General features: G+C 38.4%; 1 protein-coding gene across 5 annotated transcripts in view; it reads left to right on the forward strand.

Moving 5' to 3' along the window:
- HS3ST5 (heparan sulfate-glucosamine 3-sulfotransferase 5) overlaps window positions 1-15,452 on the forward strand; it is a 182,608-nt gene that overhangs the window by 147,992 nt on the left and 19,164 nt on the right. Inside the window, exon 1 of one of the 5 annotated variants that reach the window (XM_015858787.2) lies at window positions 61-368. The exons of the other annotated variants lie outside the window; for them this stretch is intronic. The gene's annotated coding sequence lies outside the window, so the exon portion shown is untranslated. Of the gene's footprint in view, window positions 1-60; window positions 369-15,452 lie in introns of those variants that run through there. 5 annotated transcript variants of the gene reach the window in all.

Genomic DNA, 15,452 nt, shown 5'->3' on the forward strand with positions numbered 1-15,452 from the left:
AAAAGAAATCAGAAGAGCTGTGTTATTATAATGGGTATGAAATTTTAAATCTATTATGAATTCAGAATAAAAGTGCTTCTCACATTTTTTGTCCAACTAGGGGGACAAAATTTCAGAAAGGGATGTGTGTGCTCTGAGCAGAGTCATTGCAACCTTTTCTGTTTGCCACCCGATAGGGAAGAACTGGGCTGCTGAGCAATGTTTGGCTCACACTCTCCCACTGCTATTGCCCTGCACTGTCTGCACTTGTAGCTGTTGTGTGATAGTCAGTCCCTTTAAAAAGGGGTATTTTACCACAACCCTTCTTGGTGGAGCAGTGTAAAACATCTGGAGTGTGCTTTTGGACTTGTCATTTAATGGACTTTCTGGTGAGTAGCGGTACAAGACGTATGTGTTTGGTACTAGTACATGGTGTACAAGCTGTATTGAAACAGATCCGCTCCTGAGGAAATATGACTTTATGCTTCCTAATTAAGCAATTAGTTTGAGTTTTTCCTACTATTTTGTAAATGTCAATGGACAAAGTTGAGAAAAAGTGCATGTTGGAATTGCATTAGGAATTGAGGTCTCAAGTACTGTGCAAAATCTATGATATGCAGAATTTATTTCCGTATTAAAATCCGGATACATTTTAATTATATCATTATTTTTACTTGTTTTCCTTCCCTGATTTGATATAAGAAGTTTTTAAGCCCCTACAAGAAAATAAGAATACAGATTTAAAGAACGCCTTTGTTATTTTCTCTCTGTGAGTGTCCTTGAAAGTCCTTCTTTATTCTTATTTTGAGTCTGTTCTTTTCCACTGGAAAACACATGTTGTCCTGTAACTTGAAACTCCTTAGAGACAAATGTCAAGAAAACTTGGATTGTCAAATAAAAATTGATTTCCACAGTCTGAGACTGACAGCTGCTTCACATAATTTGGGCCAGTCAATGGAAATTTTGAAAAATTCATAACCAGCAAAATCTGTCTCAAGTAAAATAAGCTCAGTGTGTTCCATCCAAATGAGGCTTACTTTATCATTTCAGTCAACTTCAGTTCATACAGGGGAAAAACAGAAGCAAAACAGTTTTACTTAACAGGGTAATCAGAAACTTGTTCAGCATATGAGCATTTATTAATTTGCCATACTTTAGTTTATGTGTGTATGTATGTATATAGTTAGGCAGAAAAAGAAAAATCTGGAGATACAGTGTTAACTTGTTCTAGGTGTTACTTTGGCACCACTGAAGAATTCTATTTATTTTAAAAGAATCCCCCAGAAAGCTATGCAGTCTGTTCTTTTACACAAGTGAGAATTCTCTGGTCATGCACGTTTAAAATATGCTGTAAAATAAAAAAAAGGTCATGAATGCCCATTTTATGGCATGTTGTATTTTCATGCAGAATCTGCTTCTAGCAAAGAACACTACTAAGTTATTGCATACAATAAATGTACCCTCTAGGCTCTTGTTTTCAGTGTTGCTTGTACTTCCTTAACAGCGAGGATTCTGTGGAGGCTTGATGTGCTAGAAATATCCCAAACTGATGTGCTGAGACTTCGAGGGCAAAAAACCCAACATTGTTAATGTGATTATCAATAGGCATGTGTACTCATGTAGATATCTATCTTCAAAATTTGATCTATAATAAAGGCATGTTTTTGAAGGTCCACATTTCATAGCAAGCGGATATTAAGATATCAATAGTATCCTAGGCAAAATGGTATTTGTTAAGTGCCTGAGTATCACTATTAGCATGACACATTTGAGTAGCAGTCATCTGTCTAGCTGAAACAGAAGGTATCTGCTTCATGCGTTAGTAAATTTCTCTGCTGAAATCTGAAGACAGTTGAATTGAAACTAAATAGTTTTTAAACTACTGGGTTCCTTCATCTCCCAAGTAAACATGAGCTTGAAGGAGAAGCTGCAGCTGATTGAGGAGTATGATTCCACAAGAAAACTGAGGTAATGCAGATGCCTTCATCATGCAAATACCAAAAATGCAATAGCACATCTGCACTGTGATAGAGTGCTCAGAGCTTCGGAGGCAGCAGCTCCACAGGCTGTATACTTCGTGTTTTGAAAATAAATCTTTCTTCCTCCTATTGACTTCTTACCCTCTGGTGCATTAAAGTTGGCTGCTTAAGACGCTTTCACTAAGTACAAAGTCAATTGACTGTAAGTGGTGATGAAGAAAGTGTTGTGTGATTAATATTACAGTTCAAGCTCTTCTGATCATTCACAGAAAGAGCAGTCAAATAAACTCAACTTCATTTCGAAGAATCACACTGTGTTAATGATGGAGAGTCTGCCCAGAGCCCAAAGGGAAAAACAAGCCACTTGAGGCAAATCTCTCTCCTTTTACAAAGAACAAACTAGTTGAGCAGTGTTAAAAGCTGCATATTGATTTGTGACCAGACTGAAAGCCATGCAGGGATGTAAATGAAAATGTGTCAAGAGTCAATATTGATTTTTCTTTTTCTCTGTTTCTTCTTCTCTGTTTTTTGTTTTTTGGGTATTTTCCCCTTCTTTTTATTTCCTAAAGGGCACCACCCCTCACAAATACTGTTAGCTATTCTGCTAGGATTGACAGGGAGTGACATAAGCCCCTTTTCCACAAGACTACACATGTCCAGACATAATTTTTTTTTTCCTTTACTGAGGTAGTATGGGCACCATGCTGAGAGCAGCTATGTTGACAAAATTTCTTTGTGAAAATAGCCAGGTGAAGAAAAATAAATGGCAAAGAGAAGAAATCAGATGTTAGAGAAGACAAATTTGCCAGGCTGAGCTTGCAGTCTAATATTGCAGAGTAAACTCATTTAAAAAAAAAAAAAAAAAAAAAAAAAAAAGAAAGAAAGAAAAAAAATCTTTGGTTGCAATGAAAGCGTGTAGTGATATAAATTACACTCAACAAGAGCCAAGGACAAGAACAGGACAGAAGGGGAATCCTGCTGTCCCTAAGGAGGCATGCACTTATCTGAAATAGGCCTGGCACAAATTTCTGTTTGAAAAGTTGAAGGCTGCAACAAGAGGCCCTACTCTCTGTTGAGAACTCTGTTGAGTGAAGGCTAGCTGAAGAGAAAGGGGTGATCCCTGAGTGGTAGTCCAAATACCACTCCAAATTGGTGGAGCTTGCATTATCCTCAGCTAGGGATATACAAACCAATTTAGGGAAATACATCTAGCAGTTACATTTTTTTTTTTTATTTTTTATTTTTTTTTCCCCTACAGAATCAAATACAAACTACAATTATGACTACTTTCAAAATGAATGTTATAGCTTTTTCTGTTGGATTAAAAACTACTACCAGGACCTTTTGACCAAAATTTGTAAATTGCTACCTCTTAGCAAAAAATATTCTTCCAGGTCTTTGACAAAGACTCCAGCATCATAAAAAATAATAATATGAATGGAAAAAATCTGACATTAACTGCTTTCCAAACATTTCACTTGTCTCATAACAAAGTTCTTTGCATAAATGATTTTATTTTATCAATAGCACACTTTCCAGTGCTATTCCACACTTATTTTTTTCTAAGAACAGTATAAAAAATAATGTGATTTCATTCAATTTTGGAAAGATCTGTTTCTTCTATAAATCTTAGGGATTAAATAAGAGGAGCGGCATCGATTATACAGCAGTAATACAGCTGTGAATTCTGAGCTTTCAGAGATGTTTTTTGAATTTCAGAGTAACACAACATGACAGTGATCTGATGAAATCATAGAATCACAGAATCACAAGGTTGGAAAGGACCTACAAGATCACCTAGTCCAAATGTCCTTCCATTACTGTTGCTAGCACAAGCCACTAAACCATATCTCCTAGCTCCTCATCCAGACGCCTCTTGAACACTGCCAGGGACGGCAACTCCACCACCTCCCTGGGTAGGCCATTCCGGTGCCTGACCACTTTCTGAGAGAAAAAGTTTTTCCTTCCATCTATGATGTCTAAGACATCTAAATGATGCTCCAGTGAAGACGCAAAACCAGAAGCTGCCCCAGTGCAGCAAGTGAGGGAAAACCTCTTTCCCTGGAGGCCCTCCTGCTGCACCTAACCAGTCAGATGGAACATGAGGGTTCACACACTTCATCAGCCAGGCTGGGGGGAGAACTCAGCTACATGTTTAAAGAGCAGTAACTGGTTTAAATAACAAGTAGTCTTAGAAGCAAAGAGCAAAAACCTAGTCTTCTCTTTCCCTGCTGAGTGCCCTAATTGCTGCTCTGTGATCATGTTCTGTCCTGCTCTCTGGCCCAAGGAATCCTTAATTATTTCATGTAAAATAAAACAGCTTTTTTAGGAGCAGTGCTGTTCTCTGTCTATCTCTCTCTGTATCTGTGCATTCACATATGCTTGTGCATACATAAAATCAGCAGCCCATAGTTAGAGAAACTGTAATTCTCCAGGGAGGTGAGATATGTGAGTCTGAATCCTCTTAGGCTGGAGGGTAAGGTAGGATTAATTTTGTTTTATTCGCAGTCTTAGACTACAAGAGAGTTTTAATGGGGACCTTGAAAGAGGTTGGTGGAGTGACCTTGGGAACACTGTATGCCTGGCAGCGTTTTGTTGAATACTAAATTGTTGAAGGGGAGAGAGGATGATAAGTAAGGGAAAAGAGAATAATCAAGTAGTCTCAAAACTTTATTAGTAAAGATAACCATTTAAGTGACTTGTTAGATGCATGCTTTGATTTGTAAGTTGTTTTTTCTTTTTAAAGACAGTGATGTGAAGGAAATACAGACTTAGCTTACCTATTTTTATTCTAAAATGAATCTATTTGAAATATCTTTAAGGAAAAAAAAAAAAAAAAGAAGGAAAGAACGAAAGAAAGAAACAGTAATTTGTATATGAAATAGTTTCTGAGAGAACTATCCCAGAGTTCCACTTTCTTTGAGAAATCTTTATGAAAAACAGCATTAGCAGTTGTGCTAATATTCTTTTCTTGTTCAGCTGTTATTTGGGAGTGAATTCAGTATGTAAAAGAAAAGGCTTTACCTGAGCTTCAGAAAATAAATCACAGAATCATAGGGGTTGGAAGGGACCTCCAGAGATCATCGAGTCCAACCCCCCTGCCAAAACAGGTTCCCTACACCAGGTTGCACAGGTAGGTGTCCAGGCAGGTTTTGAATATCTCCAGAGAAAGAGACTTTACAACCCCCCCCACCCCGGGCAGCCTGTTCCAGTGCTCTGTCACCCTCACTGTAAAGAAGTTCTTGCACTCATTCATGCGGAACTTTCTATACTCCAGTTTCTGGCTGTTTCCCCATGTTCTGTCTCCACATACTGCTGAGAAGAGTCTGGCCTCACCACTTTGCCCCCCAACACCTCAGATATTTACAAACCTGGATCAGGTCCCCTCTCAGTCATCTTTTCTCAAGGCTAAACAGACCCAGATCACTTAGCCTTTCTTCATAGAGATGCTCCAGGCTCTTCACCATCTTTGTGGCCCTCTGCTGGACTCTTTCCAACAGATCCTTGTATTTTTTGTACTGGGGAGCCCAGAACTGGACACAGTATTCCAGATGAGACCTTACCAGGGCAGAGTGGAGGGGGAAGATCACCTCCCTCAACCTGCAGGCCATGCTCTTTTTAAAGCACCCCAGTATGCCATTGGCCTTTTTGGCCACGAGGGCACACTGCTGGCTCATGGCCAACCTGTTGTCCACCAGGACACCCAGGTCCCTCTCTGCAGAGCCCCTCTACAGCAGATCATCCCCCAGCCTGTACTGGTGGATGCAATTATTCCTCCCTAGGTGCAAGACTTGTTAAAGCAAGTTTTTGTTACTCATTTTTATCTCATCTAACACTTTAACCCTAACTTAATGCTTGCTTTATTTCAAATGTGCTGCTGTGCTATTGAATCCAACACAGCATCTTTAGTCTTTACATCTTCAGTGAGGGAAGAGTCTGCTTTCCCTCTTCTTTGGGGCTGTGAGTGAATGACAGGAGGGAAAGCAGAGATTTGTATTTTGTTTAGAAGAAAAAAAGGAAGACAAGGAGAAGGAAGAATGAAGAGGAAAAAAGATTACAAATTCAAGTCTTTCACTAGTCCAGCACACCTCCTTTCTCTCCTGTACTTGTCCCATGAAATTATTCTGGCTTTAATCACATCTTTTGCCCTCTGTCTTTGTTCAATGACATGAGTATGTGACCTATGTCCAGAAAGGTATTAATTTCCTTTTCCTTTCCTGCTCAGCTCAGATCATGAAGAGGAACTGCTTGAGAATAAATGGTTTTGAAATGTTTTATTCAATGTTAACTCAGTACTTTTTGTAAATGTTCATGACAAAAGAATCTAGTATACTTGATTACCTAGAAAGATAAATAATGCAAATACACTGGAAATACAGTTGAAATTTGATTTCTCCTTTATTTTAGTGGGTAGGAACATATTTTAACTCAGTTTACCATGCTCTCCATGATGGCTGGAGGCTTGTCAATGGAAAAAAAAATAATAATAATAATAAATCTCTTATCAGTGAAATATCTGGATTCTTACCATTAAGTAAAACAGTATTGTTTATGCCTTCTAGTTAAGGATATTGTTTGCAGGGCAGATAACTGCTAAGTCTTTTTTTCCATTATTGACTACATGATTTACTTCCTTTTGCAACTGTATTTAGATGTGCTAAAACTGCTTTTGACTGTTTATCATCTTCACAGTGCCTTGTTACAGTGCACAAATTTAGCATCAGCATTTATATCAAAAAAGCCAGATACAGAGCAGAGTCCAAGCCAACAGTCACCTGCAACAAATGGCCATGGCACTCTTCATATTATTTTGTTTTCTGCTCTGTAGAAGAGCATGGATGGATGCTCAGGGAATAGTGTATTATCGAACATGGGAATAAAGACTTCATCAGACTAATGAAACAATTAACTCAACCATTCTGCTGGTCTTGATCTTCAGAATTTTGCTCCGCGATTAGAATGATAAGGTGAAGATTAACACCTCTGGGTCAATGGTGCTGATGAGACATGATTTATTAATCCTCAAAGAAAACCTTAATTGGACACTGGAGCACTCTTTCCTTCATTGTTAAACATCACCAATTCCCTGGATAATTAGGGTAGATTGTGAGTGTGATAGAGGCTTATTGTAATTAGATGCTCCAAAAACTAAGGTAATGATATTTTCCCCAGGGAATACCATGTGTTATTTTCTCCATACAAATCAGAGCTGATGTTTGCGGTCAACTGAAAAACATCCCCTACATATGTCCATAGACTACCCAAGTATAGCTTACAGAAGAGAACAGGACAATAGCATTCATAAGGAAAAATCATTTGATTTGAGGAGCAGTCTTAGATCCTAACCTTCAGAGCAAAGAGGATTTTCTCTGCAAGCAGGTTAATGAGCAGGTTGATTTAATTTTTCCAAGCTATTGTTACATATTCTTCCCATAAAAATTCTTCCCGCTGATTTATCATAAAAAACACTCCTCCAAGGAATTTGGTAGATTTGGAACCAAATTTCAGAAATATTTTCTTTTTCAAAGAAATATCCTTTTGCAGGCAGTTTAATAAATGTTTTCATTATAATGCAGCATGCATTATAATGGGAGATGGAAGAAAAGGCTACAGGCATAAAATTTTGGCTACTGTAGTCCATGCTGAATGGAGCTGAGGATTCATGTCTTCAGGATTCACTGAGACTTTCAGTGTAGCTCTGAGCTGCTGAAATAAGTTAACATTTGCATCAGAGTATTGAAGTAATCACTTGGAAAGAGCCTCCTTTGCTACATTTGTTTACTGTGTCACAGGAAGCATGTCCTCAGTCAACTGGGATAATCATTGTCAGAGTTTTACATAGTTACAAAGCAAACTAATAAGCCAGATTGTCAAATTATGCCAATCATGTCTAAACATCAACAAGAAAATTGCTGTACACAATTGGAAAATTGCAAAAAGCCTAGATGCTCGGTGCTGTGTGAACAGTGCGGTCTGAAACAGTGATTTAAGACTAGCATCCACAGGAATGTGACTATTCAGTATGTAGCTCTGAAGTCGACTGCAGTCTCTATTAAATCACCTGGTTAGACTTTTGACATTTAGGGCACTGACTGCGGAGAATTTGTGTAATTAAGAATTGCATCCTGCTTCCTCTACTCCATCATGTTGCCCACCGCATTTATTGCAGCTTCACACCCAGACTGCCTTCCCACGGCTCCAGCCAAAGAAGAGGTGAGAATCAAGAAGTACTGTCAGAGTATTCTTTGCTAAAGACAAAAAAAAAAAAAAAAAAAAAAAAAAAAAGATCACATATACTGTAACCCAGCCCTGTTGGAGACTGGAGTCAACTTTTGGCCCAGTGTTCCTGATATCAGCTTTCTGAGTGACAAATACTTTTTGACACTTGTCATCTTTGCACCAGACATCACCCTACAGAGAAAGGACTTGTTAGTGGATGGCAGTTGCTGTGTGCTTGTGTGATTTCACCCCTGCTCAGAGTGATACATAAGGGACAAAAAAAGTGAAAAGTTTAAACAAAAAAAAAAAAAAATGCTTACAAAGCTTTCAGAATACTTAGACATATTGAAAATTGTACAAGAAGTCAAGAGAAAAAAAAAAAAAGAAAAAGAGAAAGAAAAAAGAAAAAAGTAAGACATTAATCCGTGGAAAGAACAAAAGATCTATTAAATTAATCAATAGGTCTTTTACAGTGGCAAATATAATTCAGTTAAGGAAAACAGTGCAAGAAGAATGTAATGAATTTTCTACCTCTTTTACAAGTAGGAATTGAGAAGAGCAGTTATTGACCGATGGGAATTCTCTTCAGAGAAGAACAGCATGCTCTGGAGCTGTGCTGTAGAGTGACAGTATTGTCCTTCAGAATCACAGTTTTGGGCTCACAACAGAAATACATCACCTTGTTGGGAAAAGTGGAACATACATATCAAAGCCAGTTTTTGTCTTTCTTCTTTACTTTGAGGAGATAGCAAGGAAAAGGTCCATATTTGTGCCCTGACAACTCTAACTGCCCAAGACAGAAGCTAGACTGTTCAGACACAATGAAATGTAGTTTGTTTTTTAATGTGTTGATACAGTATGTCTTTAACCAGTTTTTAGATTCTGATGCTGAAACCCCATCATTCTGGTGGTCATTCTTTAATGAGTGATAGACAATATTGATTTGTTTTGCCAAGGATTCACTTACAGAGCTGCAGAATTTCCTACATCACTCTTACAAATCCTGTTGCATTGATTTCCAGTGATCCTTGATCATTCTTATTTGGGATTCCTCCCTTCATCCTGCATAATGCAGCATGTATGCTGAGGTTTTTCTTTAATAATATCCCCTTGTAATGTAGCTGCTAGCTACAAGAGCTCAGGTATTTGGAGACTTGGACTTTTTAGTAAGGTCTTCCCTGTAGCATCAGGAGCTAACTTATTTAGTTATATTATTACAATTTTCCAAGAGCTTAAGTGCCACAGTCTAAAATAGAACTCAGTGTACATTGTCCCTCCTTCTAATGCAACTGTTATTCAGCAGTTTCCTAAAGCTTGAGCAAGAGGAAAACCGGAAGTACTAAATTCCAGTATTTGAAGGGAGCATATAAACGGGAGGAGGAACAGCTGTTCACAAGGTTGGATAGTGATAGGACAAGGGAGAATGGTTTTAAACTGAGACCAGAAATTTAGGTTAGATACCAGGAGGAAGTTTCTGACACAGAGGGGGGGATGCACTGGAACAGGTTGCCCAAGGGAGGTTGTGGATGCCCCATCCCTGGAGGCATTCAAAGGCCAGGCTGGATGCGGCTCTGGGCAGCTTGGTCTGGTGTTTGGCAACACTGAACGTAGTAGGGGGGTTGAAACTAGGTGATCATTGTAGTCCTTTTCAACCCAGTACATTCTATGATTCTATGATTCTATGATAAATTAAAACTATTAGTCAGCACACAGAAGAATAGGGATGAACAGACTTAACAACTGTATAATTCCCCATCCAACTAGAATGCTGATGTTATTTAACTTAAAGCTGAACCAACCAGCTGGGCTCTTTAGCATCCATATATGTTATGTTAGAGTCTGATCCTCTGAAAGGAGGAACCAGGGAAAACTTAATCAGCCATTTTGAAGAAAGGTAATGATATTTCCTTTTCTCAGTATGCAGCAGCCTTTGCAGAGCAGGAATTTAGGAGACTCACGGGGTCTGTATGTGCTAGCAGGCACAAAGGCTCATTTTAACTTCATCTGGCCCTTTGGGAGAAAGTAAACACACAGAGTATCTTTCATTCTGCACAACTTAATGATAAACTTCCAAAAAAGCATAATCTTGACTGAACTCTCTGTACAATTTTAATTAAAAAAGGTCTTCCTTAAATAATAATAATAATAATAAATAATAATAATAATAATAATAATAATAATAAATAAAAATAATTTTTAAAAAAAAAAAAAACAGTGATTACATTTAAAGAACATGAAAGAAAACAACTACCAAATTCCCACTCCCCCCCAAAATGAAACAAAACAAAACAGTTTTGTTTCAGTCTTAGTCTCTTTGGAAAAACAGACATCACTAGGCTGTTATCTAGTTGAAAAAAAAAAAAAAGATAGACAACTTGATTGAATTTAAAGTGAAATCAATTATAAATCACACAACTTTTTTGATTGAGACTTAATTCAGTTTTGAATGGTTTTGTGTTCATGCTGACTATTAATTATCGGCAACAATAGTATTGTTCTTCTACAGGAATTTCAAAGAGCTCTCTCTTCCTATAAGGCAGATGGTTGGTACAGCTCAGTACGTGCACGTGCCAGTCCACAGCAGAAGGTCTCTGAATCAATTTACTTTTATGATTCTGGCAGGGCACGGAAAGGGCTCTGGTTGGGAAAGTGAGTACCCTAAGCAGAAGAAGAAGTCATCAGTGGAATGAGAGCGTGTTTTTCAAGCTGCAATCTGAAAAAAAAACAACTGTGGACAGGAGGGACTGTCCTATTAGCACAGTGATGCAGCCACCAAGGTTTGGGACAAAAGTCTGGGGAAACCGGATCAACAAGATAAACCAATGGATGGACATCAATGCAACAGCAGAAGAGCCACTGTTTAGAACCCCAAGTTATTTAGATTAGGGGTTAAGCAATCTGATCCAATATTTTTATCTAAAGTATTAGATGCACTTCTGAACAGATCTTCCTTGGCCAAAAGCAAACTCAATTGCATTATCTACTGTTTGTTCAAGGGATAAGCCTAGCAGCTGCTGTTGCATAACATTTATATCTTTAGAGGCCTCATATTGAAGCTCTAGGGCCAGCCCCTTCAGTAACCTCGGAAGTGTATCAACCCTCATGAATATCAACACAACGCAAACAGCAAACAAGACAACTACCCCACACAAGCGCCCCACCACCCACCCACAACGCCAACACCCCAAACCCCCAAAACGCAAGACAACCCAACACCCCAAAACCAAAAACAGCATTGTTAGCAGAAAGCCACAAAAAACACCACACCGAAAGTACCCTCTCAGAAGGAGACAGAGGGAGCGAAGACAGCAACATATAGGACTGCTATTTCAACCCATTTCTTCGCTTTCTTTCTTTTATCTGTTTCTTTTCTTTTCTTTCTTTTCCTGCTTTCTTTTCAAGACTTTCTTTTTCTTTTCTTTTCTTTTTCTTTGTCTTGCTTTTTTTCTCTTCCTTTTCTTTTTCTTCATTTTCTTGTTCTTCCTTTCTTCTTTTCTTTTTCTTTTCTCTTTTTTATTTCTAAATATATATCTTTTCTTTTTTTCTTTTCTTTTCTTTTCTTTCTTTCTTTTTTTTTCTTTTCTTTTTCTTTTTTTCTTCTTTCTTTTTCTTTATCTTTTCTTTCTTTTCTTTTCTTTTCTTTTCTGTTCTGTTTCTTTTCTTTTTTCCCTTCCCTTCCCCTTCCCTTCCCTTTCCCTTTTTTCCCCTTTCCCTTTTTTCCCCTTTCCCTACCCTTCCTATTTCCCCTGTCCTTTCCCTTTCCCATTATCCTCCTTCCCCCTCTTCCCCCCCTTCCCCCTATTTCATCTCCAACCCTTTTCTCCCTTTTTTAATTCCCTTTCCCTTATCCCCCTTCTCCCTTCATCCCTTCCCTTCATCCTCTCCCTTCCCTTCCCTTCCCTTCCCTTCCCTTCCTTCCCTTCTTCTTCCCTTCCCTTCTTTCCCTTCCCTTCCCTTCCCTTTCCTTTCCTTCTCTTCCCCTTCCTTCCCTTCTCTTCCCCCTCCTTCTCTTTTCTCTTTACAATGCAGATTAGATACTCGATACTATTCTGCAGAATTGCTTCCCCATTACTATTCAGCTGGCAGACTTCATTTCAAAGCAAGTATTTGTTATTTTCATAGATGGAATGAAGCTGTTAGTGTTCTAGGAGATAAAAGACAGATTACTTTTTTCTTTCTTTCTTGGTACATCAAAGTGTACAAACATATTCATAGTTCTGTGGCTGGTTTCTCCAGCATACACTGATGATAGAGCTGTGGAGGTTTAAGACAAGGAGGATGAAGGTAGACTTTTGTTTCTTTTTAATCATCCCTGCCCTTCACACAGCAGTGTGAACTAAGCCTGAAGTTGAGCTGCCTGGGAGAATGGGGATGTTGGACAGGAGCTCAGCAGCTTTTTCCTGGCAGAGGTTTCCCATCAATAGAAAGCTGGGGAGAAGAAAAGAGCAGAGGCAGCAGGGACCTCACAGCAAAGAAACACTGTTTGCATCTGTTTGCAGGGGAAACGCTGTGCTCCTGGAATCCCTGCAGATGTGAGTCTCATACATGGAGTGGTACCTCTGGCATGGGTTAGTTTGAGAAATCTACTGAAGGTGATGTGATATCTCTTTTGTGGGTAGATTCACCTGGTAATGGCTCTAAACCTGTACACTTCAGGGCCAAAAAAAATAAAAACTAAAATTAAAATTTAAGAAGTGTCAAATAATAGAAAGGAAAGAAAAAATGTTTGATATAAATGTAACAAACCTTTGCAATAGAAGAAAGGAGGATTTTCAGCATGTGTAAAACTTCAACACCATGGTACCTTTGTACTTACTATATGCCTGTGTTCTACAAAACTGAAGTTAGAAACTTCCTTCTGACCTAACAACATAAAGACATCTCTGCAATACGTAGTCCATTAGGTAGCTAATAAAAAGATGACAGTAAGACCAGTAACTCCAATTGAATAGGTAGGAACCCTGTCTCATATTACACTGTCCAGTGTCTGACTTTGTTGTTAACCTGTTCGCCAGCATCATCCCATCTTCTTGGATTCTTATTTATAATCAATGGTGCTCAGTCTCACAGACTACTACATACATTAAATTTGGTCATACACAATACAGTCAATACAGTCATATGAGTAAAAGTGCTTGCCACTCCCAAGAATGAGAATTGCTTTGAATATTGGTACAGGACCTTGGTATATAAGAAAGTGAATACTTAAAATGAAAAATAAGGTTGTTATTTAGCAGCAAGATTTTCATGGAGTATAGAGAGAATCATCTTCAAAGACAGAAGGGTTGAGTTAACCTGCAGAGAGGACTCTGCAATTTGAAAGAAATCAGTGGAATAATTCACATCTGATACTAGTGAAATCATCTTGGTTAATACTGTAATATTGCTTTCTTCTTTTGGTCTGTGATCTTGCACTTGAGAAGAGTAAACACATTGCGGAGAGGATGGGAGGTGAATTGTTTACTTGAACACTGTCAATCTCTGTCCTGTCGGGGCTGCACATAGGCCAGTGCCGCCACTCAGCATCTCCTCAGGTTCTCACAGTGCATTGTTCAGCACAGCAACCTCCTCACAGATGGGGATTTGTAAACAGATATCTGCAGGTCTCCTTTGCACAAGGGGAACCATGGCTTAATATAAATGTCTAGAAACCACTCTTACTAGAACTTTTCATTTTTCCTCCTCTTTAGCAAGAGAGATGCCTTTAGCATCCAAACAGTGGCCACAGAAATGATCCATGAAATGGAACACCTCAACTATGAGGACTGACTGAGAGATCTGGGGCTGTTCAGCCTATAGAAGGGAAGAATCCAAGGTGACCTAACAGTGGCTTTTCAGTATCTAAAGGGGATCTACAGGAAAAAAAGGGGAAAGACTCTTTAGCAGGGTCTGTGGCAATAGAAGAAGGGGAAATGGCAACAAGTTCAGGGAGGGTAGATATAGGCTAGATATAAGGAACAAATCTTTTACAATGAGGGTGATGAAGCACTGGAACAGATTGCCTAGTGATGTAGTTGATGCCCTGTCCCTGGAGATTTTCAAGGTGAGGCTGGATAAGGCCCTGAGCAACCAGGTCTATCTGTGGAGTCACTGTTCATTGCAGGGTAGCTGGACTGGATTGTCTTCAGAGGTCTCTTCCAACTCTTATGTTTCTGTGGTTCTGTGATTCTAAGATTCTATACCATTTTGTCAGACTGCCCCTCTGCTGCCATCTGTCACAAGGCAACAAAATGTAATGGAATACTGATGGGAAGGTTCAAACTCTAATGTCTTTGAGACAGTGGGCCAACTTAAACAAAAAACAAGAAGCATTATTTTTGGAGCAGCCCTTCTGGGGGAATAAAAATGAAAACAATAGAAAAATTTCCCATATAAACTTCAGTTACATATGGTGAAATGGCAGCAAGAAGAATATACAGAATTCAAGGCCAAAGTAAAATTCTTTTTTCCTTTCCAGTCCATCACATATCATTATACTAAATGAGGGGTCTGAAGAAAGTAAGAATTAACTGATATCTTTTAAGTCTAGCAATTGCAAATGCAAAATGAATATAATTCTGTAGACATGGTGCCAGAGGACAATGCAAACTAACGAAATAATGGTAGTCCTGCTAAATAATTTATGCATCATATCAAAAGCTGAATGAGATAAAGAAATGGAGAATCCATTTGAAAATTTGGATATTGCTCAAAGCTCTTCCTCCAGTGACTCCCAAGAGTCTGAGCATGGAGCACTAATAAACTGTGACCGTGTATAATTCATAAACTTTCACTCTTTTTTTTTTTTTTTTTTAAGGCTTGCAGATTATAGTTAATAAAGGAACAAAGAGTAGAAAAACCCCTTTAGAAACTGAGAGGATATAAGCCAGCTGATTCCTCCATGTAGTCTACTCATAAAGGGCATCTGTTTTCATCCCAAACTGCACATATATCTGCCATTAAATATAGCACATAGAAAACTGGAAAAAACAAACAAACAAACAAACAAACAAACAAAAACTGCTCACATCATCATGTTTGTATTTGTGTTTTTATGACTGCTATTACAATGTGAGTTTATAACACCACAGAAGCTATTTTGAAATACATTTTATTAATGGTATTCTGCTGCAGCTCACAGTTAATGTTCAAACTGGATTTGTTATGTATCCATTCAATAGCAACAGGGCAGACTCAGAGCAAACCAGAGGATTCTGTCTGAAGGCAATGGTGTGTTTCTGAATGTTACACCTCAATGCTTCCTCCTCAAACAGCCATATTGGAAAGATATTATTA

This window comes from Coturnix japonica, chromosome 3 (assembly GCF_001577835.2).
Source record: "Coturnix japonica isolate 7356 chromosome 3, Coturnix japonica 2.1, whole genome shotgun sequence".
Lineage (NCBI taxonomy): Eukaryota > Metazoa > Chordata > Aves > Galliformes > Phasianidae > Coturnix > Coturnix japonica.